This window comes from Stegostoma tigrinum, chromosome 8 (assembly GCF_030684315.1).
Source record: "Stegostoma tigrinum isolate sSteTig4 chromosome 8, sSteTig4.hap1, whole genome shotgun sequence".
Lineage (NCBI taxonomy): Eukaryota > Metazoa > Chordata > Chondrichthyes > Orectolobiformes > Stegostomatidae > Stegostoma > Stegostoma tigrinum.
In genome coordinates, this window is record NC_081361.1 from 6,329,938 (window position 1) to 6,355,876 (window position 25,939).

The following is a 25,939-nucleotide window of genomic DNA, read 5'->3' on the forward strand; positions in this document are numbered from 1 at the left end:
CAAAACTTGCTATGCACAAAGCTGTGGTAATACCCAACTCCTGTATGCACTGGAGACTTGAACGACCTACTGTAGAAATATTAAGCAGTTGTAAGTTCACACAAGATGCATTCATATCATTATGAGCATCAAATGGGTGGACAACACAGAGGGGGTTCAAAGAACAGAGAAATCTGGAACTGAAGCAGTCATCAGAGCCCAGAAAGATGTAGAGAACATGAAGATACAAAACAGATGATCAAGTCCCTAAGACAGTTCACATGTTCATTACTTCGAAGTGAGGCAGGTAACAATTAAGATTCAAGGATTCCTTGAAGGTGAGTATTAGGAACTGCAGCTTGTCCATCACAATTTAGGAAAAAAAGTGAGTGATGAAGAGAGACTTGGAAACAATCTTAAGTACAGAAATAGAAGTTGTTGGAAAAGCTCAGCAGGTAAGGCAGAAATCTGTGAAGAGAAATCAGAGTTGACGTTTCGGGTCCAATGACCCTTCCTCAGAACGTTAACTCTGGTTTCTCTTCACAGATGCTGTCAGAGCTGCTCAGCTTTTCCAGCAACTTCTGTTTTTATTTCTGATTCACAACATCCAAAGTTCTTTTGGTGTTTATGTACCAATCTCAAGTACTTGGTTGTGTCGATCTGCAAAAAAAAATGCAGGTAGCAAAGGATTAAAGATAAGCTAGGAAAACTGGGAAATCCTGAACAAAAAGCTGACAATTCAACGTTGCCCACAATGTGGAAAGTCATATAAGTCTACTATCTGGCTGTCCAGTCACATGAGAACATAATAGATCATTGTGAACACACGCACAACTAAGTTCAGGAACAGCTTCTTTCCGACTGTTATCAGACTGTTGAATGGACTCTGGCCTCAAATAATGTAACCTGCAAGCCTCTAAGTCTCTTTGATCTGTACATCCTTTACTTGCTGTGAACCACCTGTATCGCTCGTATAAAAGCTTTTCACTGTATTTCAGTACATGTGCCAATAAATCAATCAACACAGAAAAAGTGATCACCTTTGATAACAGAATACAGAATGGAGAGGTTGAGGGCTTTTCCTGTGGCAAAGAGATAACTGATTCTGATCTAGTAGAGACATTTATGATTATCAAAAGGTTTGATAATTAGGTGCAGAGATGTTGTTTCCTTGCATGAGAGCGCTTCGACAGGCTCAAGAGGCTGACTGGCCTATTTCTGCTTTAAATTTCAACATTCATAGCTAGAAATAGCAACTGTAAAACCATCACTAATATATTCAATTTGGGAATTCTGGAGGAACATCTTTACTCAGAGTTGTTAACACAGCGAGTGGGTAAATCAAATAGTATAAATGAAACGAAAGTTAATGCATCAGGATGAAAGGAATAGAAGGACTTGATGATGGTGTTAAGTGGAAAAGACTGAGGTTTGCAAGAAACATAATCACTAGCAGAGAGACGTTGCTCTGCTGATTGGACAATGGTAACTATTGTAATAAGTTCATAAGGCATCATGAAGAAGGAAATACACACAAATGCATCCTGAAATTCACAAGAATTGAGTCAGAATTACAGGTCAAAAGAACCAGGAGCAGTGGCAGGAATAGGCAATTCAGCTCCTTGAAAGCTGCTCTGCCATTCGAGGTGATCATGGCTGATCTTATCCCCACTTCAACTCCACTCTCCTGCTGGCTCTCCATAACCCTCCAACCCAATTCTGATGAACAATTTGTCCACCTCCTCCTTACATTTACTCAATGTCCCAGCATTCAACTCTGGGTAGTGAGTTCCACAGATTCACAACCTTTAGAAAGAAGTAATTTCTCCTTATCTCCATTTTAAATGTACCACCTCTTACCCTAAAGCTATGACCTTTCATTCCAGATTGTCCTACAAGGGGGAACATCCTATGTCTACTCTGTCAACCCCATGAGCAATACTTTAATTTCATTCCTTTCATTCATCTAAACTCCAGAATTTAGGCTAAACTGCTCAAATCTTTCTTCGGAAGTCAAATTCCTCATCTCCAGAATTAATCTAGTGAACCACCTCAGAACTGCCCCAATGCAACTACATCCCAAAAAAGAAAGGGGACCAAAATTGTGCATAATACCCCAAGTATGGTTGCACAAATGCCTCATACAGTTACAGCAAAACTACGCTACTTTTACATTTTACTCACTTCGTAATAATTGTCAAAATTCCAATGGCCTTCATTCTTACCTACTGAATCTGCAGACTAGTTTTCATCAATTTATGCATAAGGACACACAGATCCCTTGGTTTACATTGTTTGAATGGTGCCACTTAAGGTCAAGAAGCCTGTCCAAACTTAAACCGAGATTATCTCCAAGGTTTTACAGCTCTCTCTTTTAAAACCGATCTCTAAGAGTGTTGTATAACACAGTGAGGAGCTGGTAGAGCACAGCAGGCCAGGCAGCATCAGAAGAGCAGGAAAGCTGATGTTTTGGCTCAGGATCCTTCTTCAGAAATGGGGGAGGGGGAAGGGAGCTCTGAAATACAGAGAGAGGGGTGGGGCTGGGGAAGGTAGGGGGGGATGGTGATAGGTGAGTGCAGGTAGGCATTGGTGGGGATTGGTTAGTGAGGTGGGAGGAGATGATAGGTGGAAGATGGCCTGGTCAAGGAGGCAGGGATGAGAGGGTTGAGGCCAGGGGTGGGGAGATTTTGAAGCTTGTAAAGTCCAATTGAGACCATCGGGTTGTGGTTTCCAAGGCAGAATATGAGGTGTTGCTACTCAAGTGTCTGGGTGGCATCACTGTGACACTGGAGGTGGCCCAGGATGGACATGTCCTCCAGGGAGTGGGAGGGAGAGCTGAAGTGGTTTGTGACTGGAAGATGTTGTCGTTTGTCACAAACAGAATGCAGGTGCTCTACAAAGCCATCTCCGAGCCTCTGCTTGGTCTTATCGATGAAGCGGAGGCCACAACGGGAGCAGCGGATGCAGTAGACCACATTAGCTGATGTGCAGGTGAACCTCTGTCTGATGTGGAAGGTTTATTTGGATCCTTGCATAGAGGTGAGGGGCAGGTGTAGCACTTCCTGCAGTTGCAGGGAAAGGTGCCGGGGGTGGTGGAGTGTGGTGTGGACGGGGGAGTTGCAGAGAGACCAGTCCCTATGGAAGGCAGAAAGGGGTGGAGAAGGAAATATATCCTTGGTTGTGGGGTCAGATTGCAGGTGGTGGAAGTGGCAAAGAATGATATGGTGAATCCGGAGGTTAGAGAGGTGATACACGTCCTGAGCATCTTCTCTCCCACCACATCACTGACTAATCTCCACCACTCCCTACTTGCACTCACCTATCGCCATCCCACATACCTTCCCCAGCTCCACCCAACCACATACTATTTATTTCAGTGCTCCCTTCCCCCTACCCGATTTCTGAAGAAGGGTCCCGAACCAAAATGTCAGGTTTCCTGCACCTCTGATGCTGTCTGGCCTGCCAGGTTCCTCCAGCTCCATACTGTGTTATCTGACTCCAATATATGTGGTTCTTACTATCTCGAAGAGTTTTGTCACTTGTTACAAATGACATCCACTGCATCAAGGAATGAGAAACACGGGAAGTTACAAATTCCTTGTGACTAATTCCATCTCTTGAACGTCAGGCTTTGAACACCACCAAGTGAACCTTGCTAACCAGACTCAGAACAATTAAGAGTCTCGGTGCAGTCAACTTCCAACTCAAGGCCTCAGCACAAACCCATATTATATAGATTTGTGGACAGACACAAACAATGCTGCATGTTACCGAGGAGTGTTCTCTCAACTGACCAACTGGCACCTTAAAACACAATAAATTAAGCAGTGATCATCTGACTCCAGGAACGTGCATGCACTGAGTAAAGATAAATCAGCTCTCAGTCAAACAAAGTTTCAACTTCAAAGTTCTCATCCTTGTTTTCAAATTCCTCATGGTTTGCTCCTCACCAATGGCTCTGACACCAATTTTAACTGCTGCACCTTTTGTAGCTATACCTTCAACTATATAAGCCCCAAAACTCTGGAATTTACTGCTTGCACTTCTCCATCTCTCTACCTCTTTTCCTTCCTTTGAGATACTCTTCAAAATGCAACTCTTGAATGAAACTTTGGCCATCTGACTTATTTTGTGACTCACTAACATAATTTGATTAATTAAAAATGCTACAGAAACAACAATGTAGAAAGGGGTTTTGTCTTCCATTAAAGAATGATATACTTCAATGAGAGTTTTTGATATTTTTTTATTCACTCATGGTATGAGGGCAGTGCAGCTGGAGCAGCATTTATTGCCCATCCTTAGTTAACTTTGAGAAGACACCTGAAAGCTGCCTTCTTAAATCGCTACAGTCTACGTGCTATAGGACACCCACAGTGCCACTCAGAAAGCAATTCCAAGATTTTGGCCGAGCAACACCAAGGGGAGTACTATATTTCCAAGTCATGATGGTGAGTGGCTTGGAGGGGAGCTTGCAGGTGATAGATCCCATATATTTGCTGCCCTCCTCCTTCGAGAAGGCAGTGTTTATAGGATTGCAAGGTTCACTTGAAGGATCTTTGGTGAATTTCTACAGTGCATCTTGTAGATAGTATGTGCTGCTGCTGAGTGTCGGTGTTGGAGTGAGTGAATGTCTGTGGATGTGGTCTAATAAAAAGTAGCAAACTAATCAGAAGTCTAACACAAACACTGGAATAATAGTTTGAAAGTAATTCCTTAAAAAGGAAGGTGAAGGGAGTAACCATCACAGGTCATAAACATTCCTCTCAAATTGGATCAAAGTGCTCTGCACACTGCCCCAGACTGGGTCAGGAGAGGGGGGTGAACCTGCTATACATACTGTCCACAGAATGGGTCAGAAGGAGGTAAACCCACATTACACACTGCCCTCAAACTGAGTCAGGAGATGGGGTGAGGTAACTGTACACACGTGCCAGGTCAGGAGGGGCAGTGAAATTACTGTACACGGCACCCTCAGACTGGATCGGAATTGATGGGTCATGGTGAGGAGGCAGTGGCAAGGGTGCCGTACACACTTCTCAAACTGGATCAGGAGTGAGCGGGAGGGTTGCAGGGAAGGGGTAAGGCAGCTGCACACAATGCATCAGATGTGTGGGGTGGCGGATGGCTGAGTGAGACAACAGAGAGGGAGTGACAGATTGGTTTTCACTGGCTTCAGACTGAGTTTAAGGATAAAAACTAAAAAGAACTGCATCTTTTTTCACTGAAGTCCTCAGAAGGGCCCGTTCTCACTGGTGAAGTCAGTCATGGGGACAACACTCCGATCATTCAGTTGGCATAATAATCTTCATGTGAAATTAGCCTGCAGAGCAATACACCAAACCTACTCCATCCTCAATTTCCCTTATTGCATTCCAGCTGCGTAGAGAGAATGTATGTAAGAATGGTAACTAACAGAAATGATTTTTCCCCCCCCAACTTTAATACAGTACACTGAGGTCAACTGTCATGTCCACAGCAGAACCCACCCCTGCCACACTGAGATTTACTTGGTAGAGAAATGGAATTTTACCATCCTGATCCACGTTGCTTAGTAGAATATATCTAGAGAACCAACTAGAGAAACACTGACTTTGACCAGGTATTGGATAACAAAGGAATGATAAATCAATTAACAATCTAATTGCATTTGGCCCTTAGGGGAGAATGACTACAACACAACAGAATTCTTCATGAAGATGGAGAGTGACATAGTTGTTTCTGAAACTAGGATCCTTGAATTTAAATAAAGAAAATTACAATGGTACAATATGTGAGTTAGCTACGATAAATTAGGGACCATAATTTAAAGGGATGACACTAGGCAAACAATGGCATATATTTGAAGAACATGGGATGACCTGCAAAAGTTACTCACCCCAGTCTGGCATAAAAACAAAATGAGAAATGTGGTCAAACCATGACTAACAAGGGCACATAGGGATAGTATAAAATTCAAGGAAGAGGTATATCAATTGGCCATAAAAGAAACAGACCTTAGGACTGGGATAATAAAATGTGAGGCTGGATGAACACAGCAGGCCAAGCAGCATCTCAGGAGCACAAAAGCTGACGTTTCGGGCCTAGACCCTTCATCAGAGAGGGGGATGGGGTGAGGGTTCTGGAATAAATAGGGAGAGAGGGGGAGGTGGACCGAAGATGGAGAGAAAAGAAGATAGGTGGAGAGGAGAGTATAGGTGGGGAGGTAGGAAGGGGATAGGTCAAGAAGGTGGGATGAGGTTAGTAGGTAGGAGATGGAGGTGCGGCTTGGGGTGGGAGGAAGGGATGGGTGAGAGGAAGAACAGGTTAGGGAGGCAGAGACAGGCTGGACTGGTTTTGGGATGCAGTGGGTGGAGGGGAAGAGCTGGGCTGGTTGTGTGGTGCAGTGGGGGGAGGAGACGAACTGGGCTGGTTTTGGGATGCGGTGGGGGAAGGGGAGATTTTGAAGCTGGTGAAGTCCACGTTGATACCATTGGGCTGCAGGGTTCCCAAGCGGAATAGGAGTTGCTGTTCCTGCAACCTTCGGGTGGCATCATTGTGGCACTGCAGGAGGCCCATGATGGACATGTCATCTAAAGAATGGGAGGGGGAGTGGAAATGGTTCACAGCTGGGAGGTGCAGTTGTTTATTGCGAACCGAGCGGAGATGTTCTGCAAAGCCGTCCCCAAGCCTCCACTTCTTAGGGATTGGGAACTGTTTAGATTTCAGCAAAAAGAGACAAAGAGCCTGATTAAGAGTGGAAAATAGGAGTTTGAGAGTAAGCTTGCAGGGAACATACGAGTTGTTAGTAAAAACTTCTATGGATATTCAAAGAGAAAAAAAATGAGTAAAGACGAAGGTAGGTCCTCTACAGTCAGAAACCAGGGGAATTTATAATGGGGAACAAAGAGATGACGAAACAATTAATTACAAAATGACATCCCAAAAATATGGGGAACTTAGGGCCTAATAGAAACGAGGAATTCAAAGAAATTAATATTAGTAGGGAAATGGCGTTGGGGAAATTAATGGGATTAAGGCTGAAAAATCCCCAGGCCGTGAAAAGTTTCATCCCAGAGTACTTAAACAAATGGTACTAGAAATAGCAGATGTACTAGTGGTCATTTTTCAAAATTCTGTAGATGCTGGAAGAGCTCCTACGGATTGGATGGTCGCTAATGTAGCTGTTATTTAAGAAGGGAGGCAGGCAGAATCAGCGAATTATAGACAAGTTAGCTTGATATCACAGAATCCCCACAGTGTGGAAGCAGGTCATTCAGCCCATCAAATCCACACTGACCCTTCGAAGAGTATCTCCCAGGCCCATTCCCCTACCCTTTCCCTGTAACCCTGCATTTCCCATGGCTAATCCACCTAACATGCATGCCCCTACATACTATGGGCAATTTAGCATTGCCAATCCACCTAACCTGTACGTATCATTCCAGAGAAAAATGATACAGCCCATAGTAGAAGATGTAATTGCACATAATTTGAAAGATAGTGACATGAACAGGCAGAGCCAACATGGACTTATGAAGGGACATTAGAAATAGAATTAAGTTTATTGTCACGTGTATTCAAATACAACGTTACACGAGTACAGTGAAAAGTGTAAATAGTCACCATACCAGGTGCCATTTTAGGGACAAAGGTACCTAGTGGACAAACTCTTAGGTACAAAGTAGAAAAATAAAGAGATAAGTTATAAGTTAAACATTACCATCCTTCTTTATAGTCAAGAAAAAAGAAGTCCTGCTTGACAAATTTGCTGCATGAAGTAGATTGGATAATGGAGAGCAGCAGATTGTGGATTGGAAACTTGGATTTTCAGAAGTCTTTTGACAAAGTTTCACGTAAGAGATTAGCATACAAAAATGAAGTGTACGGGATTGGAGATAGTAAACTGACATCTCGGCTGGCAGACAGGAAACAAACAGTAAGAATAAATGTTTGACGTTTCGGGTCAGGACCCTTTTTCAGAAATGAGGGAGGGGGAAGGGAGCTCTGAAGTAAATAGAAAGAGGATGGTGGAGCTGGGGAAGGTAGGTGGGATGGCGATACGTGAGTGCTGGTAATCAGTGGTGGTCCTGACCCAAAATGTCAAACTTTCCTGCCCCTCTGATGCTGCTTGGCCTGCTGTGTTCATCCAGCTTCACATGGTGTTATCTCAGATTCTCCAGCATCGGCAGGTCCTACTGTCTCAGTAAGAATAAATGGGTCTTTTTTCAAGTCGCAGGCAATTACTATTTAGGAACCAAAGGGATCAGAGAGATTCACAATATATATCCACAATTTAGATGAGAGAATTAAATGTATTATCTCTACATTTGCAGACAGCATAAAGCTGGGTGGGAGGATATGCGGTGAAAAGGATGGACAGAAGCTTCACTGTGATTGGACAGGTAAATGGGCAAATGGCTAATGCGGAATAATGTGAATAAATATGAAGTTTTGCATTTTGGTAGCAAAAACAGGAGGAAAGATTACCTGAATGGAAAAGAGGAAAGTGGGGAAGAGGAGGTGCAATGAGACCCGGGTGTCCTTTTGTACCAGTCGCTGGAAATTAGCATGAAGAAGCAGCAGGCAGTGAGGAAGACAAATAATATGCTGGCCTGCATAGCGAGAGGATTCGCGTACAGGTGCAAGGTTGTCATGCTGCAACTATATAGGGTATGGGTAAGACCAAACCTGGAGTACTGTACAGTTTTGATCTCCTTACCTGAGGAAGAATGTTCTGGCTGTGGAGGGAGTGCAAAGATTTACCAGACTGATTCCTGGGATGGCAGGACTGATTGGTTACAACTATATTCAGTGCAGTTCAGAAGAATGAGGTGGATATCTCACAGAAAGCAATAAAATTCTAAAAGGGTTAGACAGAAAAGATACAGGAAGGATGTTCGCTCTGACAGGGGAGGCCAGAACCAGAGGTCACAGTCTAAGGATAAGAGGCATGCCTTTTAAGGCAGAGATGAGGAGGAACTTCCCATGGAGTAATGGGCCTCTGGAATTCTCCACCAAAACGTTTAAAACATTGAAGACTTTCAGGTAAGATATAGACACCGTTCTTTGAGCTCAAGCGTTCAAAGGATATGGGGTAGAAAGCAGGAACAAGGGACTGAGTTGAATGATCAGCCATGTTCACATTGAATAGGAGAGGAGGCTTAAAGGACCAAACAGGGCTGTTAAGAAGGTATACAGTGTTTTAGCTTTTATTAATAGAGGGATCGAGTTCCAGAACCAAGAGGTTATAGTGAAGCTGTACAAAACTCTGGTGCGGCCGCACTTGGAGTATTGTGTACAGTTCTAGTCACCGCATTATAAGAAGGATGTGAAAGCTTTGGAAAGGGTGCAGAGGAGATTTACTAGGATGTTGCCTGGTATGGAGGCAAGGTCTTACGAGGAAAGGCTGAGGGACTTGAGGCTGTTTTCGTTAGAGAGAAGAAGGTTGAGAGGTGACTTAATTGAAACATATAAAATAATCAGAGGGTTAGATAGGGTGGATAGGGAGAGCCTTTTTCCTAGGATGGTGATGGCGAGCTCGAGGGGGCATAGCTTTAAATTGAGGGGTGAAAGATAGAGGACAGATGTCAGAGGTAGTTTCTTTACTCCGAGAGTAGTAAAGGAATGGAACACTTTGCCTGCAACGGTAGTAGATTCGCCAACTTTAGGTACATTTAAGTCATCATTGGACAAGCATATGGACGTACATGGAATAGTGTAGGTTAGATGGGCTTGAGATCGGTATGACAGGTCGGCACAACATCGAGGGCCGAAGGGCCTGTACTGTGCTGTAACGTTCTATGCCTATGTCTATGTCTAGACATCCTACTCCTGCTCCTATAACCTATGTTACTAGAGCCTGTGGTAACAGCTGAGAAATTCTGTCCCCAAAACTGCCGAATTCAAGACCTGTCACTGGAGATCTGACAGCCTGCAACTTGCTCCTATACCCCAGAGCATGTCAGCAACCCAACTCAGACTGTAGGGCTGTAGGTAAGTGGCTCACACATGCATTGGCCTTTTGGAGGTACCCTACTTTCACATTGCACGAGTGCAAGTATCAGAGCAGCATGAATACACACCTCAGTAAAGTGGGGCCAGGGGCTCTTCCCAGACCAAAGTAGTACGTTTCCTCTTCTTTCTGTTCACTCCTAAGGGAATCCAAAAACATTTTTACAATCACATGCCACTAAGATACCATTACACAGTAACTGGAGGCCTAAACTCATGCCTAGAATGAACGGTTTGCACCAGTGTGCCCAATGAGGTCCAAGTGGAGAATTCCCCAGGGTAGCAGAGAACAGCCTGAACCAATGATTAAAGCTAATTCTAATCCTGCCTCCTAGTATTTGAATCAGAAATGATCACACTAGTATGGCTAGTGTTGCCCTTAAACAATAGAAATCACCATAAAGTCAGCAAAAACTGTAAACCAGGGCTACAAAAAGCCACATTGATGACCATGCCTCTAAATGAAACCTGAGGCAGAATTTGGGTGAATGTTTGAACTAAAGTCTTGGAGGATTTCCAGTCCTACAAAAATGATGCGGGCAAAAGTACATCTACAAAATAAAGCTTCATTTCAGACTGCGCAATAATCACATATTTGCGCCTTGACAGATCATATCATGGCTGATACCAGAGCAGTTTAACTTCTACTGCACTTCGCCTTCAGTAACACCACATAATTGCATTGTAAGGATTTCAAAAATAATAACTGGATGCAAAATTGAATCTTTCAAGACATTGGTTTGCTTTACTGCAAAATAAAAACTACAGCTATTCTGAGCACAATGACTAATAATTCACGGAAGAAACCGCTCAAAGCCAAACTATGGGAAAGCATGTCAGTATTGAGTTACCAGTTCATTTAGCGATGAGCAATTTCAAAAGAATCTCAGAATAGCTGTTCGGCAAGAGGCTTTTCAGCTCAAGAATGACATTAGCACTTATTTGATGCCCCCCCCCCCCCCACCCCAATTGAATCTAGGGAATGCAGCGGAGGTACTGATGGTGGAATTGTTCTATTGCTCTTATGAGCCACTGCTTACACATTTCAGCTCCCCAGCACAAAACAGGTGTGTGATGATGACAACTGTTCTGAACACAAGGACGTTCATTGGCCTATTTTGGGTCGTACACTCTCTGCTATAGTTTGTTGAAGGCTGAGTTAATAAAACTGGTCCAGTATTGGATGTCATCGATAGTGGCCTTTTGACAATTGCAGATACCACAATACCAGGAATGCCTAACATATTAGGTATGACGGGTCGGCACAACATCGAGGGCCGAAGGGCCTGTACTGTGCTGTAATGTTCTATGTTCTATGTAACTGCTAACCACAATTGCCACATCCTGTCAATCAAAGTTTTGGGCCCCTGCTGTCACTGTCCTTTCATTTCACGGATGTTGCTGCCAGCTTGTCTTACAGCATTTTATCGCACCTCTTTCAGCAGTCCATACGTACCTTATCAATCGACTTACTGTCATCCTTTTCTGTTACTTCATCAAAAGCACAAAGAAATTATTTAAACATGACAACTTTAACAGCCTGTACTGGCTTTCCATAATTAATCTGATCTCACCCAGTCCAGGACAACAATAATCATTTTACCACAACTAAGGTTGAGCAGACTGGCCTCTAGTGGCCGACTTTATCCTTGCTCGCTGTTTTGAACATGAATGTGTACATGCTAATCCCTGAACTCCTTTCAACGAGAGAACTACCGGTTGTATCAGCGTAAAGAAGAGGTGGCATCTTAGGTCAGACAATGCATGTTAGGTGTGAGGCCTTGGTGTCTGTGTGGGATAAGGCAAACTCCACTCATGTAAAGAGAAACTAAGATAATAACCAAGACCTCAACATCTACAGATGCATCCCATCTGGTCCTGGTGATTTATCAACATTAAACTACCATCAGGCTTTCTAATACAGAGTCATCATAATTCTATAACTCATCCAGTAGCTCAATTACCTATACTTTCCCTTCAACTGAGAGTGGGAAAAAAAAACCGTATGGCTGCAAGGATAGCTCTTTAGAAAGCAGAAATAGACTCAATGGGTCAACTGGTCATAATGGCTCTATGCTTTTAGCAGCATTGTTTTCCTTCATGGAATCATTTAGTACAGCAAATCATGCCCTCTGCATTCCTACATAGATCTCCTTTTCGGCCCGAATCAGTTCCACTTCCTACTATGTTTTTAAGCTTGTAGAAGGCCAATAGATTCCCTCAGTCTGATATTCTGTCTTTTGTTACTGCCATATCAAGTTTATAGAACATAGAACACAGAAAAGTACAGCACAGTATAGGCCCTTTGGCCCACGATGTTGTGCCGTGGATTAACCCTAATCCAAAAATAAATTAACCTAACCTACATTCCCCTCAATTCACTGCTGTCCATGTGATGTCCAGCAGTCGCTTAAATGTCACTAATGATTCCGTTTCCACGACTACTACTGGTAAACTATTCCATGCGCTCACAACTCTCTGGGTGAAGAACCTCCCTCTGACGTCTCCTCTATACCTTCCTCCTAACACCTTAAAACTATGATCCGTCGTGGCAGTCAATCCTGCCCTGGAGAAATGTCTCTGGCTATCGACTCTATCTATGCCTCTCACAACCTTGTACACCTCGAACAGGTCACCTCTCTTCCTCTTCTCTCCAGAGAGAAAAGACTGAGCTCAGTCAACCTCTCCTCGTAAGACAAGCTCTCCAGTCCAGGCAGCATCCTGGTAAACCTCCTTTGCACCCTCTTCAAAGCCTCCACATCTTTCCTATAATCGGGCAACCAGAACTGAATACAATATTCCAAGTGTGGTCTCTCCAGGGTTTTGTAGAGCTGCAGCAGAACCTCACGGCTTTTAAACTCGATCCCCCTGTTAATGAAAGCCAAAACACCATATGCTTTCTTAACAACCTTATCCACCTGGGTGGCAACTTTGAGGGAGCTATGCACTTGAACACCGAGATCCAGCCGTTCCTCCACACTGCCGAGAATCCTGCCTTTAATCCTATATTCAGCATTTAAGTTCGACCTTCCAAAATGCATCACTTCACATTTATCCAGGTTGAACTCCATCTGCCATTTCTCAGCCCAGCTCTGCATTCTGTCAATGTCTCGCTGAAGCCTGCAATAGCCCTCGATACTATCAACGGCACCTCCAACCTTTGCATCATCAACAAACATACTAAGCCACCCCTCAACCTCCTCATCCAAGTCATTTATAAAAACTACAAAGAGCAGAGGCCCAAGAACAGAGCCCTGCGGGACACCACTCAGCACTGACCTCCACGCAGAATACTTACCATCTACAACCACTCTCTACCTCCTGTCAGCCAACCAATTCTGAATCCAGAACTTTACTTTCCATTTCAATTATCAACATGGCATTTGTCATCCACAGCTTTTCTTTTTTGTTTCATGTTTTATCATCCAGGGAGCTCCAGTTTTGACTGAGATAACAAGGTGTTGAGCTGGGTGAATACAGCAGGCCAAGCAGCAGAGAAGCAGGAAGGCTGACGTTTCGGGCCTAGACCCTTCTTCAGAAAATTTCTGAAGGAGGGTCTAACCCTGATCGGAGACCCTTCCTGCTCCTCTGATGCTGCTTGGCCTGCTGTGTTCTTAGAACATATAGAACATAGGACAATACAGCGCAGTACAGGCCCTTCGGCCTTCAATGTTGTGCCGACCTGTCATACCAATCTGAAGCCCATCTAACCTACACTATTCCATGTACATCCATATGCTTGCCCAATGACGACTTAAATGTACCTAAAGTTGGCAAATCTACTACCGTTGCAGGCAAAGTGTTCCATTCCTTTACTACTCTCGGAGTAAAGAAACTACCTCTGACATCTGTCCTCTATCTTTCACCCCTCAATTTAAAGCTATGCCCTCTCCTGCTCGCCATCACCATCCTAGGAAAAAGGCTCTCCCTAACCACCCTATCTAACCCTCTGATTATTTTATATGTTTCAATTAAGTCACCTCTCAACCTTCTTCTAACGAAAACAGCCTCAAGTCCCTCAGCCTTTCCTCGTAAGACCTTCTCTCCATACCAGGCAACATCCTAGTAAATCTCCTCTGCACCCTTTCCAAAGCTTCCACATCCTTCTTATAATACGGTGACCAGAACTGTATGCAGTACTCCAAGTGCGGCCGCACCAGAGTTTTGTACAGCTGCAACATAACCTCATGGTTCCAGAACTCGATCCCTCTATTAATAAAAGCTAAAACACTGTATGCCTTCTTAACAACCCTGTCAACCTGGGTGGCAACTTTCAAGGATCTGTGTACATGGACACCGAGATCTCTCTGCTCATCTACACTACCAAGAATCTTACCATTAACCCAGTACTTTGCATTCCGGTTACTCCTACCAAAGTGCATCACCTCACACTTGTCCGCATTAAACTCCATTTGCCACCTCTCAGCCCAGCTCTGCAGCTTATCTATGTCTCTCTGTAACCTACAACATCCTTCGTCACTATCCACAACTCTACCGACCTTAGCGTAAACTTACTAACCCATCCTTCTACGCTCTCATCCAGGTCGTTTATAAAAATGACAAACAGTAGTGGACCCAACATCGACCCTTGCAGTACACCACAAGTAACTGGTCTCCAGGATGAACATTTCCCATCAAACACCACCCTCTGTCTTCTTTCAGCAAGCCAATTTCTGATCCAAACTGCTATATCTCCCACAATCCCGTTCCTCCACATTTTGTACAATAGCCTATTGTAGGGAACCTTATCGAACGCCTTGCTGAAATCCACATACATCACATCAACCGGTTTACTCTTATGTACCTGTTTGGTCACCTTCTCAAAGAACTCAATAAGGTTTGTGAGGCACGACACGACCTACCCTTCACAAAACCGTGCTGACTATCCCGAATCAAATTATTCTTTGCTAGATATATACATCTAGATTTATATATATATATATATATATAAATATATATATATCCTGTATCTTATAACCTTTTCCAACACTTTACCAACAACTGAAGTAAGGCTCACTGGTCTATAATTACCAGGGTTGTCTCTACTCCCCTTCTTGAACAGGGGAACCACATTTGCTATCCTCCAGTCATCTGGCACTATTCCTGTAGACAATGACGAGTTAAAGATCAATGCCAAAGGCTCGGCAATCTCCTCCTTGGCTTCCCAGAGGATCCAAGGATAAATCCCATCCGGCCCAGGGGACTTATCTATCTTCACACTCTGTAGGGTTTCGAATACCTCTTCCTTGTAAACCTCAATCCCACCTAGTCTAGCAGCCTGTATCTCAATATTCTCCTCGACAACATTGTCGATTTCTAGAGTGAATACTGTCGAAAAATATTCATTTAGTGCTTCCCCTATCTCCTCTGACTCCACACACAACTTACCACTACTATCCTTGATTGGCCCCAATCTTACTCTCGTCAATCTTTTCTTCCTTAAATACCTATAGAAAGCCTTGGGGTTTACCCTGATCCTATCCGCCAACACGTTCTCATGCCTCCTCCTGGGTCTTCCGAGCTCTCTCTTTAGGTCTTTCCTGGCTACCTTGTAACCCTCAAGCGCCCTAACTGAGCCTTCACATCTCATCCTCACATAATCCTTCTTCTTCGTCTTGACCAGAGATTCCACTTCCTTCGTAAACCACGGCTCCCGCGCTCTACAGCTTCCTCCCTGCCTGACAGGTACATATTTATCCAGGATACACAGGAGCCTTTCCTTGAATAAGCTCCACATTTCTAATGTGCCCATCCCCTGCAGTTTCCTTCCCCATCCTATGCTCCCTAAATCTTGCCTAATCTCATCATAATTGCCTTTCCCCCAGTTATAACTCTTGCCCAGTGGTATACACCTATCCCTTTCCATCACTTAAGTAAACATATCAGAATTGTGATCGCTATCACCAAAGTGCTCACCTACTTCCAAATCTGACACATAGCCGGGCTCATTACCCAAGCTCATCCAGCTCTACACCTTGTTATCTCAGATTCTCCAGCATCTGCAGTTCCTACTTTTTCTTCCAGTTTTGACTGCTGTACCTTTCCTCTTTGTGGGAGAAGAATGAGGTTCGACTATGCCTAAAGCAACTTCTCTTTAAAGATTGTACATTGCTCTGTTACAGTTTTGCTTGTCAATCTTTGATTCCAATTTAGCTGGTATGAGTCTGTTCCCAACTTACTGAAATTGGTCTTCATCCGATGAAATTTTTGTTTACTCGATGAGTGGAGTAGCACACAGATGCACAATCCAGGCCTCTGCTATAACAAGCTAGTATTTTCAAAACTGCAGCTAATTATTTAACAAGAATCTTGCACTTCCTGGGTCAAAGAGCCTTCAGTGGGTTGGATATGATCAATTGAGAGTCAGCATTCATAAGCAAATGCTGGGCGTAACACCAGCCAAACTCCACTTCCTACTTTTACCTATATTGCGTACTCACTGCACTCATCTGAGTGCATGTGACAATAAAGCTAATTCAAATCAATTCAACTCAATCACGAATTTGCACTAATCATGCCACAGTAACTATACATATCAAATCATCTCCTTGCAACAGAGATATGCCACCTTTTTTGTTAAAGACACACCCAAAAAATAGAACAAATACAATGATTTCAAGACTGTTGCCTCATCCCTACATATTGAATGCATTGACCAGATCACTAGTTTGTGGGCATACGTTACTCACTATTTAAATCCAGAAACCAAAGTGTACCACTAGCTTAGATGAGCATCAATATTGTTCATTATGCCTAAAATTCATTACGTTAGGGTAGATCATAGACAAGGAATGCAATGACAGGTGGCATGGTACTTATCCCAGCCATGAGCAAAAAATACACAAAGCAATGCTACAGCAAGTGGATAGACAGAGTCATAGAGATTTACAGCATGGAAACAGATCCCTCAGTCCAACTCGTCCATGCTGAACAGGTATCTTGTACAAATCTAGTCCTATTTGCCAGCATTTAGCCCATATCCCTCCAACCCTTCCTAATCATTTATCCATCCAGAGGCCTTTTAAATGTTGTAATTGGACCAGCTGCTACCATTTCCTCTGGCAGCTCATTCCATATATACACTACCCACTGCATGAAAAAGTTGCCCCTTAAGTCCCTTTTGTATCTTTCCCCATCCCGGGAAAAAGACCTTGTCTATTTACCCTATCCATGCCCCTCACGATTTTATAAACAAACATCTAAAAGATCACCCCTCAGCCTCCAATGCTCCACAGAAAATAGCCCCAGCCTATTCAGCCTCTCCCTATAGCTCATATACTAATGACTTTAGGATTTTCTCTAAGTTCAGTTGGAAAGACATTTCAAAATCACACTGGTTTGATGAAAACTCCCAGCCTTCTCAGCTCAATAAACTTCTATTTATATATAAAACAAAGATCTCTATAAATTTAAATTTATCACATTTATTTCAACCTCATAACAGTCTCTTGGTTAAATTGCATAACATCATCCATCAGAATGAAAAATAATGCTCTTTCAATGGAGGAATGGGAATGGACTGTTTTAGTCACCACCCTCAGTTTAACGTGACTGTGTTAATTAAGTTTTAAACTTCAACAGTTCCCGCTACGCACGTAAGAGTAAAGTTGGCCATTCTCTCAAGCCTGCTCTGCCATTCAATAAAACAATGCCTGATTTATTTGTGCTTCCAATTCCAAATTCTCATCCCAGTCCCCACCCCCATAACATCTGACTCTCTTGCTTAACAGGAATCTTAGTAATTAAACTATCCACTTCCACCACCTTCGAGACAGAATTCCACGGTTGTAGATCCCTGAGAAGCAAGCACATTCAGGTCTATAGTAAAAGGACAAGCCACTCGCTCTGGACTCACCCACAAGAAGAAACATGGTGCTTTCTAAATCCAACTTATCAAAGTTATTCAGGATCTTACGTACTTCAATGAAATCACTCCTCACTTTTCTAAACTGGAAAATTGTCCAGTCTCTCCAATCTTCCCTCATAAGGCAACTCTCTTATTTTATGGAGTACTGATTTTAAGTCTCTTCTTATAAAGTTTCTCTTGTTTTAAAGTTGTCTTATTTACATGTTCTCTCTTCATTTAAAATACCATTCTATTTTAATGATCTTTACTCATTGGTTGCATCTCGCATCAATCGTTGCACCTCTCACCTCATCACAGGTCACATAATCAGTGAGACCTCCTGGTTGCACTGCAAGATTTATTACCATTGTGTCTGCACCCTGCAGGTGAAGATTGCTTTTTTTAAAACAGTTATCTATTGTAGTAGATTTCATTTTCAACATTTTTCTGCTGCATGTACCTGTAAGGAACTGCTGTGAACTTAGTCTTCTTTTAAAACCGAATTTGGGGCGGCACAGTGGCTCAGTGGTTAGCACTGCAGCCTCACAGCACCAGGGACCCAGGTTCGATTCCAACCTTGGGCAACTGTCTGTGTGGAGCTTGCACATTCTCCGTGTCTGCATGGGTTTCCTCCGGGTGCTCCAGTTTCCTCCCACAGTCCAAAGATGTGCAGGCTAGGTGGATCGGTCATGCTAAATTGCCCGTAGTGTTCAGGGGTGTGTGGGTTATAGGGGGATGGGTCTGGGTGGGACCCTTCAAGGGGCGGTGTGGACTTGTTGGGCCGAAGAGCCTGGTTCCAAACTGTAGGGAATTTAATCTAATCTGCTGTGCTGTACTCTACAGTACTTTACCTGAACAGGTAATAGCTGAAGTATGTACAGTACCTGGACAAGTATTTTCATTAAAGATGAGTCTGCAAGCCAAAAGCCTGATTTCTTCATTTCAGGTTTCCTGCTTTTGTTCTGCAAGTTACTTCAAATAGAAATGCACAGTGCCGCACACATTTCAACATTTACGCTATTTTTTCTGGACAATAATCGTCCTCAGGAAACAAACTCTGGCTTTGGCATTGGTTCCAACGGAAAACCAGACTCCACTAAAATTATTTCACCTAAACTTGCAATTTTCAGGAATTAATCAAGCAAAGCTGTGTTTGACTGACATATGGAAAATTTCCTGTTGTTGTCACATTTTTCACTTGTTGAATCAATAGTTTCAAATGAATCCTGAACAAATCACTGACAGTCTCATGAGATGAAACTCAGAAATCTTATACCTGAAGTCAGCAACTCAATGTCCATTAATTCCCCTTTATAATAAAAGCTGTAATAATGAACCTGACAGTACTAAGAGATCAGAAGACAATAGTTAAATTCAAACTACCTTTCTTTTGAACTTTAAACGTAAGGCAAAACAAGTCCTTCTTGGTATACTTTATGTATTCAGTAAACTGGATTACAAGAATACAGATGGTGGCCAGACATACAGTCGAGGCAGAATTCAGAAACGACTGTATAAAAAGTGGTCAGTATTTCCTCACTCCTTACCACAACCCACAACACACACAATAGATTTCAAATGACATCAGATGAGCAGTTCTTGAACTTTACTGGGAATTTTAAATATATTACTATAAATGTGCAACACCTTCAGGCACAGCACAATGTCTATGTTCCATACCACCAATTGCATGGATCACCAAGCTCTACCAAAAATAACTACTGAACAACTTGTAAAATGGTAGATGTCTACAACCTCCATAAACCCCAAAGCCAATACCAATAACTAAAATTCAACAGGTATTGATTAACAGATTGACATTGCTCTCTACAGCAGAAAACAAGACAACTGTATTGCCTGCCCATATTTTTGGAACAGGCAAGAAAGGCACGTGCACTGAGAATGTTGGTCCTCTAGAGACTGAACGTTGAATTGAAATGCAGGAATGAATCGTAAATTCAGAAAACAGCAGATGAAGTTATTTCTGTCTTCACTATAAAGGATACAAAAAGTGTTCCAATAATATCTATAAATCAGGAGGTGGAAGTGGTACGAAACACACTACGGAGCTGCGAACTGCGAAAACTCCGAGTCCAGGTGAAGTTCATTGCAGCCTCTTAAAAGAGGTTGCGAATTTCCAAACTTATTAAGATTCAGGATAATGTTCCATTAAGTTGGAAAATAGCAAATACAATTCTTCTTAAGAGGCAGGGTAAGGGGTAGCAAAAATAAAACACAATGGACTATCCAGACACTATCTTGATGTTTGTTGCAGGGAAGATTTTGGAATCAATCGAGATATTATAGGTGCGCGCTAAGAAAAAGGCAGGTGGGGACAGTCAGCATGGTTTTATCAAAATCACATTTAACCAGTTTATTGGAATTCTAAATATGTGCTGCCTGTAAACTGGGATTTCCAGAAGGCATTTGAGGAGGTACATCAAAAGTTATTGCAGAAATTAAAAACTCATGGTATAGGTGGTAACATTTTAGTTCTATGATTAGATGGCAGAAAACAGTATTTATAAATGGATTGTTATCCGATTACAGGGTTTGAAGAGAGGAGTCCCACAAAGGGTTCTACTGCGGATTAACTTCGTTCAATTTCTATCAATGACTTGGATGAAGGGAGCAATGACACTGTAGCTAAGCAGGCATTCAAAACCAAAATAGGTAGTAGGAAAGTATGTTGTAAAGTAGACATTGCAGATGGATAAGTTAGGTGAGTAGGCAAATGTTTGACGGATGGAGTATAATGTGGAAACATATAAAGTTGCTCACTTTGTCGGGAAGAATGAGTTTCAGCAGAGTAGTACCTTAATGAAGAATGACTGTGGCATTCTGAGTTATAGAAAGATTGATGTGTCTGGTGCCCAAGACAAAAAGAGGGATGTGGACCAAATGTTGGGACTAAATCAGTAGCCAATGGGATGCTGTCCTTTATTCCAAGCGGCATTAAACATAGAAGTGTAGAGGCAGTTGGAGCTTAATGCAAATAAATGTGAGGTGCTGCATTTTAGAAAGGCAAGTCAAGGTAGGACTTGTACAGTTAATGATAAGGTCCTGGGGAGTGTTGCCGAGCAGAGGCCTTGGAATGCAGATTCATAGTCCCTTGAAAGTGAAGTCACAGGTAGACCGGGTGCTGACATAGGCGTTTGGCACACTTGCCTTCATTGGTCAGTGCACTGAGTACCGGAGTTGGGATGGCATGCTGTGGCTATACAGGACACTGGTTAGTCCATTTCAGAATATTGTGTACAATTCTGGTTGCCCTACTATAGGAAATATGTTGTTAAACCTGAAAGAGTTCAGAAAAGATTGACAAGGATGTTGCCAGAGTGGAAGGGTTTGAGTTTTAAGGGGAGGCTAAATAGGCTGGGGCTATTTTCCCTGGAGCATCAGAGGTGATCTTATACAGGTTTATAAAATTATGAGGTCATGGGTACAGCGGATAGCCAAGGTGCTTTTCCCCAGGAGTGTGGAGTCCAAAACTAGAGGGCATGGGTTTAAGGTGAGATAAAGATTTAAAAGGACCTAAGGGGCAAATCTTTCACATAGGGGTGGTTGGTGTACAGAAGAGTTGCCAAAGGAAGTGGTGGAGAACATCTGGATGGGTACATGAATAGGAAGGATTTAAGAGGGATGTGGACCAAATGTTGGGACTAAATCAGTTTAGGATATCCTGTCACCATGCATGAGTTAAACAGAAGGGTCTAATTCCGTGATTGTAGGAACTGCCGATGCTGGAAAATCTGAGAAAACACGGTGTGAAGCTGGATGAACACAGCAGGCCAAGCAGCATCAGAGCAGCAGTAAAGTTGGCGTTTTGGGTCGAGACCCTTCTTCAGAAATGGGGGCAGGGGAAGGGGATTCTGAAATAAATAGGGAGGGGGGGGGGTGGAGAGGAGACAAACACATCAAAGATGCAGGGATGGAGCCAGTAAAGGTGAGCGTAGGTGGGGAGTTAGGGATGAGATAGGCCAATCCAGGATGGACGGACAGGTCAAGGCAGTAGGATGAGGTTAGTACATAGGAGATGGGGATGGGGCTTGAGATAGATGGCAGGAAGGACAGGTTAGGGAGTCAGGGACAAGCTGGGCTGGTTTTGGGATGCGGTCGGGGGAGATATTGAAGCTTGAAAAGTCCACATTGATACCCTTGGGCTGCAGGGTTCCCAAACGAAATATGAGATGCTGTTCCTACATCTTTCGGGTGGCGTCACTATGGCAATGCAGGAGGCCCAGAATGGACATATAGTCCAAGGAATTAGGACGGGAGTTGAAATGGTTCGCAACTGGGAGGTATAGTTGCGAACTGAGCGTAGGTGTTCCACAAAGCAGTCCCCAAGCCTCCACTTGGTTTCCCCGATGTAGAGGAGGCCACAACGGGAATACCGGATATGGTATATCACATTAGTAGATGTGCAGATGAACGTGCGTTTGATGTGGAAGGTCTTCTCAGGCTCTGGGATGGGGGTGAGGGGGGAGGTACAGGGCCAGGAGCAGCACTTGCTTCGGTTGCAGGGAAACGTGCCGGGGATGGTGGGGCTGGAGGAGAATGTACAGTGGACAAGGGAGTCACGGAGAGAGTGGTCCCTCCGGAAAGCACGCAAGGGTGGGAAGGGAAAAATGTCTTTGATAGTGGGGTCAGATTGCAGATGGCAGAAATGTTGGAGGATGATGCTTGGATTTGGGGGTTGGTGGGGTGGTATGTGAGGACTAGTGGGATTCTGTTTCGGTTATTCTTGCAGGTAGGGTGTGTGAGGGACAAGTTGCGGGAAATGCAGGAGACACGGTCGAGGGCAGTTTCAGTCACTGTGCAGGGGACGTTGCAGTCCTTGAAAAAAAAGAGGACATATGGCATGTTCAGGAGTGGAATGCCTCATCTCGGGAGCAGCTGCAGCAGAGACGAAGAAATTGGGAACGGGGGATGGCCTTTTTGCAAGAAGGTGGGCGAGAGGAGGAGTATTCTAGGTAGTTGTGGGAGTCTGTAGGCTTAAAATGGATATCGGTTTCCAGGTGGATGCCAAAGATGGAGACAGAGGTCCAGGAAGGAGAGAGAGGCATCAGAAATGGTCGAGGTGAATTTAAGGTTGGGGTGGTCGGCATTAGTGAAGTGGATGCCGAAACAGTCATTAACGTAACGGAGGAAGAGATGGGGGACAGGGCCAGTGTAGCTTCAGAACAGGGATTGTTCCACGTATCCTACAAAGAGACAGGCATAGATTGTGCCCATCTGGGTACCCATGGCCAACCCTTTGTCTGTGGGAAATTGGAGGAATTGAAAGAGAAGTTGTTGAGGGTGAGGATGAGTTTGGCTAAGCGGTTGAGGGTGTCAATGGAGGGGGACCGGTCAGGCCTGCGGGCCAGGAAAAAGTAGAGGAATTTTAGGCGTATAGGGATTGGACATCCATAGTAAAAGAGAGGTGTTGGGGACCGGAAAATTGGAAGTTCGGGAAGAGGTGCAGAGTGTGGGTGTTGTCACGGATGTAGGGAGTTCCTGGACCAAAGTGGAGAAAATGGAGTCCAGATAGGTGGAGATCAGTTCGGTGGGGCAGGAGCAGGTGGAGACAATGGGTCAACCAGGACAGTCAGGTTTGTGGATTTTGGGAAGGAGATAGAAGCAGGCGATGCGGGGTTAGGGAATGATGAGGTTAGAAGCTGTGGGTGGGAGGTCACCTTAAGTGATGAGGTTGTGGATGGTTTGGTGCTCGGGGGTTGGATCATGATCAAGGGGGCGATAGGTGGTGGTGTCAGAGAGTTGGTGCCTGGCCTCAGTAATGTAGAGGTCAGTGCGCCATACTTCAACTGCACCTCCCCTGTCTGCAGGTTTTATGGTGAGGTTGGGATTGGAGCGAAGGAGTGCATGTTCTGTGGGAGAGAGGTTGGAGTGGGTGAGACGGGTGGAGAGTTTGAGGTGATCGATGTCTCGACGACAATTAGAGATGAAGAGGTCAAGGGAGGGTAGGGGGCCTTGGTGTGGTGTCCAGGAGGATGGAGTGTGATAAAGGCAGAAGAAGTAGTCAGTATGGGGAGGGTTAGATTCATGGTTAAAGAAATAAGCGCGGAAGCGGAGGCAGCAGAAAATCTGCTCAATGTCTAAACTAGAGTTGTAATTGTCAATGTGTGGGTGGAGGGGGACAAAAGTGAGTCCTTTATTGAGGACTGACTGTTCCTCCTCAGTAAGGGGGAGGTCGAGGGGGATGGTAAAGGCTTGGCTGGACTGGGTGTTATTGTCTTGTCTGGAGATGCTGGCGGTGAAGGCAGCGGTCGGTACAACGGTCGGTGGAGCGATGTTGCAATGTCTCCGCCTGCTCCTGCCCTACCGAACTTATCTCCACCTATCTGGACTCCATTTTCTCCCCCTTGGTCCAGGTGCTCCCTACCTATGTCGGTGACCCACCCACGCTTTCCACCTCCTCCAGAGCTTCCAATTCCCTGGTCCCCAGCACCTCATTTTTACTCTGGATGTCCAATCCCCATACACCTGCATTCCCCAGGCAGATGGCTTAAAGTCCCTCCACTTCTTCCTGTCCTGCAGGCCCAACCAGTCCCCGTCTACTGACACCCTCATCCGCTAAGCCGAACTCATCCTCACCCTCAACTTCTCTTTCAATTCCTCCCATTTCCTACAGACAAAGGGGTGGCCATGGGCCCAAGCTATGCCTGCATCTTTGTAGGATACATGGAACAACCCCTCTTCCAAAGCTACACTGGCCCTGTCCCCCATCTCTTCCTCCGTTACATTGTTGACTGTTTTGGCCAACCTCATCCTACCACGAGGAGCTCGAACAGTTCATCCACTTCACTAACATCTTCCACCCTAACCTAACCTGGACCATTTCTGATACCTCTCTCTCCTTCCTGGACACCTCAATCTCCATCTTTGGCATCTACCTGGAAACCGATTTCCACTTTAAGCCTACAGACTCCCACAACTACCTAGAATACTCCTTCTTTCACTCAACTTCCTGCAAAAAGGCTATTCCCTATTCCCAATTCCCAATTCCTTTGCCTCCACTGCATCTGCTCCCAAGATGAGGCATTCCACTCCTGAACATCCCAGATGTCCTCTTTCTGTCAAGGACCGCAACTTCCCCTCCAGTGATCAAAAATGCCCTCAATCATGTCTCCTGCATTTCCCGCAACTCGTCCCTCACACCCCCACCCGCAATAATCAAAACAGAATCCCCCTCATCTTCAAGTACCACCCTACCAACCCCCAAATCCAACACATCCTCCAACACTTGCACTATCTGCAATCTGACCCCACTACCAAAGACATTTTTCCCCTCCCTCCTCTTACATGCTTTCTGGAGGGACTACTCTCTCCGTGACTCCCTTGTCCACTCCAACTCCTCTCCAGCCCCACCATCCGCAGCACTTTCCCTTGCAACTGAAGCAACTGTTAAGCCTACCCCTATACCGCCCCCCTCACCCATATCCCAGGCCCTAAGAAAATCTTCCACATGAAACACATGTTCACCTGCAGATCTACTAATGTGATATACTGTATCCACTGTTCCCATTGTGGCCTCCTCTACATCAGGGAGGCCAAGCAGTGGCTTGGGGACTGCTTTGCGGAACACCAGTTCGCAACAAACAACTACACCCCCCAGTCGCGAACCATTTCAACTCCTCCCTCCCGCCCCCAATTCCTCGGGCGACATGTCCATCCTGGGCCTGCTGCAATGCCACAATGATGGCACCTGAAAGATGCAGGAACAGCATCTCATATTTCGCTTGGGAAACCTGCAGTCCAAGGGTATCAATGTGGACTTCACAAGCTTCAAAATCTCCCCTCCCCCAACCACATCCCAAAACCAGTCCAGCTAGTTCCTGCCTCCCTAAACATTCCTCCCACCTCAAGCCCCACTCCCAACTCCTACCCACTAACCTCATCCCACCTCCTTCACCTGTCCATCCTCCCTCACTCCCCACCTACACTCACCTTCACTGGCTCTAACCCCACCTCTTTGACCTGTTTGTCACCTGTCTGGCCCTATGGGCCTCCCTCGTCTCCCTAATTATTTCAGAATCCCCGTACCCTCTCCCATTACTGAAGAAGTATCTCGACCCGAAACATCAACTTTCCTGCTCAGCCTGCTGTGTTCATTCAGCT

General features: G+C 44.5%; 1 protein-coding gene across 3 annotated transcripts in view; it reads right to left on the minus strand.

The window, feature by feature from the left end:
* rabgap1l (RAB GTPase activating protein 1-like) overlaps positions 1–16,240 on the minus strand; it is a 444,915-nt gene extending 428,675 nt beyond the window's left edge. For all 3 annotated transcript variants that reach the window (XM_059647710.1, XM_059647711.1, XM_059647709.1), the window contains exons 1-2: positions 16,152–16,240; positions 10,044–10,112 (exon numbers count right to left, since the gene is read on the minus strand). The gene's annotated coding sequence lies outside the window, so the exon portion shown is untranslated. The remainder of the gene's footprint in view (positions 1–10,043; positions 10,113–16,151) is intronic.
* Between the last annotated feature and the right edge of the window lie 9,699 nt (positions 16,241–25,939).